Source organism: Nestor notabilis, unplaced genomic scaffold (genome assembly GCF_000696875.1).
Source record: "Nestor notabilis isolate BGI_N333 unplaced genomic scaffold, ASM69687v1 scaffold15889, whole genome shotgun sequence".
NCBI lineage: Eukaryota > Metazoa > Chordata > Aves > Psittaciformes > Psittacidae > Nestor > Nestor notabilis.
Genome location: NW_009943036.1, coordinates 34,227 through 39,134, shown reverse-complemented (window position 1 = coordinate 39,134; position 4,908 = coordinate 34,227). Strand labels below are relative to the sequence as shown.

Sequence of the window (4,908 nt, the reverse complement as noted above, 5' to 3'; positions counted from 1 at the left end):
GCAGTGTTCAAGGCCAGGTTGGACACAGGTTAAACCACAACTGAAAAGCCCCGTCCTGACAACCAACTTTTTTCCCCCCAAATCCTTTCTGTCTATTCCGTACCCTTAGTAAGAAATGAAGTTAATTTATGTGCAGCTTTCCAAGTCCTATGTTGGGTGATTAGGCGGATGTGTTTTGAAGTCCGCCTTCTTCCCCAAATGTCAAGCTCTATTTTGTGAATGAACATGTTGCAATGTGATGTGTGCCCTGGGAAAAGGAAAGGGAAAAAAATCCGGAACACTCAAATATGAGCAGCTCATGATTTTTGTTTCTCTTTACTTATACATTTCTTTCACCCACACTTTTTGCACTGTTAAAATCAGCGCGGTGAATTGGGTTTATTTTCAGATACTGATGAAGTCATAGAATAGCTGGGGTTGGAAAGGACCTTAAGATCATCCAGCTCCAACCCCTGCCCCGGGCAGGGACACCTTCCAGTAGAGCGGTTTCCCCAAAGCCCCTGTGTCCAACCTGGCCTTGAACACTGTGAGGGATGGGGCAGCCACAGCTTCTCTGGGCACCCTGTGCCAGTGCCTCAGCACCCTCACAGGGAAGAGCTTCTGCCTTAGATCTAACCTGAACTTCCCCTGTTTCAGTTTCAACCCATCACCCCTTGTCCTGTCACTAGAGTCCCTGATGAAGGTCCCTCTCCAGCATCCTTGTAGCCCCCTTCAGACACTGAAGCTGCTCTGAGGTCTCCACGCAGCTTCTCTTCTCCAGGCTGAACACCCCAATGTTCTCAGCCTGTCTCCATATGGGAGCTGCTCCAGCCCCTGATCATCCTCGTGGCCTCCTCTGGACTTACTCCAACAGCTCCGTGTCCTTCTTATGCTGAGGACACCAGCACTGCTGTGAGTGGGGTCTCAGCAGAGCAGAGGCAGGATCCCCTCCTTCAACCTGTAGTTATCTAGATCTAGTAGATACGTTAAATATGACTTTGTTCTTCAGCTCCTAGCTAAAGAACAGGGTGGGAAGCATGTGCAGCCAGCTCTGTAAAAGCTCACTTTTGCAGATCAGCCCTTTAAGTCTCTTAGTTGTTGTTCATATTGAAACCTTGAATTTCAGGAAAACTCCATTTCTAATGCAACCAGCTGTAGCAAGGTGATTCTGGAGTTTAACTTTTGCCAAAGGTGCAAAGATGGGTTGTCCCCTGGCTCTCAGTCAAATCAGATGGAATTTGAGCATCTAATCCACTTAGATCCAAACCTTGGTGCTTTAAAAGCAAGGAAGTCTTGCCCTACTTTAAGAGATCCATCATTCCTTCTCTTCTTTCCTTCCTTCTCCCCTGGTGTTTCAGTTGCCTTGTCAATCGTCTGCAAGACTTGGAACATACAATAACATTTCCTACTAGAGGATGTACTTTTGACTCAGATATGTGCCTCTAAGTTTCATTTTAATTACAAGTAACTGTAAGAATGCAGATTTTGAGAACTGTGCTGCTTTGAAAAGACACTTTTACAGTGTTATGATTTCTTTTCCTTGAGTTTCAAAGAAGAAAGTGGCTTAAAATAAGAGAAGTGGGATATCACACTGCTTTTATATAGCGCCACACGATCCCGAGCAATGATATGAAGAATGCTTAGTGTAGTTCACCTGTAAAATATCCTTTTCATGGCATTTATTCCTGTTAAGACTCCAAGGCCCTTATTTTGCCTTCTGTCTCGTGCAGTTCTCTCCATTTTATGCTAGGTGAATGGAGGAGGGAAAACACAATAAAATGCTCTCAAGGGAGGAGTGTTGCCTATTAACTGGCACTAATAGAGGTGCAGTGCATAAAAGGTGAGAACTTTAGTCCTATAAGTAGTCCTTCATCTCACATAAAAGATGAAGCCTACAACTCTGGGCACGCAAGCACGGAGAGGAAAGGCAGGCAGCTCAGCTGCTGAGCATGTGTGCATGAGTTCGACTGCTAATACCTGCTTGAAGGTGTCTGTGGTGTGTCGCAGATTGTGTCTTTGGAGGTGGATACTAAGCTTAATCACTAGGCTTGAGCTATTCTTTGAAAGGCAGGAAATGAAAGTCTTGGGTGTTTTTCAAAGCAGGCGGTGCTGAAGTCCATCAGGCTTCTTTTTCGCCAGGGAAATCCATCTGTTTGATGAGTGACTGCTTTGGAGACTGATCCTCACACAATTCCAGAGGAATTCGGATTTGAATTGTTGTGATCATTTTGTGAGAGGGCTGGAAAAACCAAACCTCATTCAATGGCCTTAATGGAGCCAACCGTGATCACTCTAGACATGAATGTGTCTCCTAAGAGATCAGTTGTTGTCCAGCACACAAAGGAATTGTTCATCACTTTCATATTCAGGATATTATATAGAAAACATTAATGCTTTCTCTGGACAGAGTTAGGGGCAGACAGCTGGGAATTCTGGGCTTTATGTATCATTTATTTCCCTGTCTCTTTCTGTGTCTAGTACCTGCGGCTTCAAAGGTATAGAGAAAGAGCAACATAATACACTTCTCAAACAAGATGTGCATTACTCCACATGAAAGCGAAAACAAGTGCCCTTCCTGACTTCTTCAAGCAATCAGTTTTATGTCCTGAAGCATGACATCTAATTTTCCTTCCTACTAGCATATAGAAGAAAGCTAGTCCTTGAACTTGCCCTCGCTAGCACAAGTAACCCCCTTGACTTTAATGAATACTTCTGCGTGCGCTGTTCTACACACTCGAATAAGACTTCTCAGGTTAGGCCATTAATTTGCATAGCTCCAATTATCCAGTCTCTGATCTCCTGTAAAAATGGTTCCACAAATTATTCCGATGTTCTGCATTAAAGTATTTCTCATTTCTGATGAAGGCATTTATTCTCTCCTGTGCAGAGCAATGTAATTATCTGAACCTCAAATCATATGTTTGTTCTGCCAAGAAAAGCGCGTTGGTTATGCTTTAGTGCTGACCTTTAGAAATGATTGTTCTCATGTCTTCAAGTATTGCTTCCAGCACCACTTAATTTAACTTGTAATGGCCAGTGTAGGTTTGTATTTTAAGCTTAAATCACTAAGCTTTGCTTTCTGTGTGTGTCTTCAGCTGAGTGTCCCCAGCCACAGGAAGGAACTTGGAACAGTTCCCTCCTTTACAGTGGTTTAGTCTGTTAAAAAGTGGTAAGTGACATGGGATTACAGCACAGAACTTCATTGAGACACTGCTGTTATCATTGAATCATTGGGAAAGAGAAACTTTATAGATCAACCAAATTCTATAAACCACACTTGCAGCCTCAGTTAGCAAATAGAGGCAAGCAGGTGTCCTGAAAACCTTTTCTTTACCCTCTTCATCTACCTGTGTTGAATAACTCAATTCCCAAAGCCCATTTTGGAAGTATGGATGTGTTTTAAGCAGGTGTAGCTTCCCAGTGCCTGCACATGACGAGGTGCTGGTTTGTGTGGTGAAGGATCTTGTCCCCAGCTCCCTGTGTTTGGTCTCTCCGGTGCAGCTCTTGTAGCTGGCACCAAGCAGGATGAACTGATAAATATCACTGCCTGCTTCTGAGCTGACACCAAGCTTCCTCCAAAAAACCTGGTGTCCTCAATGTAAAAAGGACATGGAGCTGTTGGACCAAGTTCAGAGGAGGCCATGAGGATGATAAGAGGACTGGAGCAGCTCCCGTATGGAGACAGGCTGAGAACATTGGGGTGTTCAGCCTGGAGAAGAGAAGCTGCGTGGAGACCTCAGAGCAGCTTCCAGTGTCTGAAGGGGGCCTATAAGGATACTGGAGAGGGACTCTTTGTTAGGGACTGTAGTGGTAGGACAAGGGGTGATGGGTTTAAACTTAAACAGGGGAAGTTCAGGTTAGATCTAAGGAAGAAGTTCTTCACAGTGAGGGTGGAGAGGCACTGGAATGGGTCGCCCAAGAAAGTTGTGAATGCTCCATCCCTGGCAGTGTTCTAGGCCAGGCTGGACAGAGCCTTGGCTGACATAGTTTAGTGTGAGGTGTCCCTGCTCATGGCAGGGGGTTGGAACTAGATGATCTTAAGGTCCTTTCCAACCCAAACTGTTCTATGATTCTATGAAGTTAACATGAAATGAGGTTACTGCAGACCTTGCACTAGCTTAACTTAGACTGCAGAGTTCTCGTGGACAGCCAGCCTTCCCCTTGGGCTATAGCTTCTCCTGAGGTGACAATTACAGTGCCTGCCTTTGCCCAGCAGCTCCTAATGAAGTTTAATGCCCTGAAACAAACGTGGGAGACTTCTACAGAGCTTTGCAGCATGATCTTATTTAACTGAACCTTGGCTAACCCAAAGGCAGTCAATTAGCCAGAGCTCTGTTCTCTTCCTAGAACTGAATGTGGTTTGGGTTTTGCTGGCTTTGGGTGTTTTTCCCTTTTCACTCTCACCTACAGCAAAGTGAGGAGCTGTCAGATGCCTCCCCTAAGGCTGAATACCTGAAAGTGTCAATGCCAGGGTTTGCCTCAGTGGAGAAAGCCAAATTTTTCAGTGGCAGAACATGCCTATACTCAGTCCAGAGGCGTGATTGCAGCTGGAGCCAAGCTTGGGTACATGCAGCAGCACGGTGCTCAGCTCCAGGCTGCGTATCCATGTGTGTTCTCCAAGGCTGGTTGCTTACAAGCCTCTTTGAACTCTCTGCATTTGGAATTGTGCTGTTGCAGTCCAGCTCTGGTGAGTTCACACTGCCTGCCACAGCATAGGTGGTGTGCTCAGCTGGGATTTCAAAAGGCAATACTGGTTGCTGTTGTAGAACCTTGAACACTGGGATCTGGGAATATTTCCTGCTTTCACTGCTAATTCAAAGGCTTTGGATTCTTACTGAGACCTTTGGGTGCTGAGGCGCTGGCACAGGGTGCCCAGAGAAGCTGTGGCTGCCCCATCCCTGGCAGTGTTCAAGGCCAGGTTGGACACAG

General features: G+C 45.5%; 1 protein-coding gene across 1 annotated transcript in view; it reads left to right on the top strand.

The window, feature by feature from the left end:
* The window catches only part of HDAC4 (histone deacetylase 4), a gene marked incomplete at both ends in the record, with an annotated part of 95,564 nt that overhangs the window by 57,918 nt on the left and 32,738 nt on the right, over window positions 1-4,908 (top strand). The window lies entirely within an intron of this gene.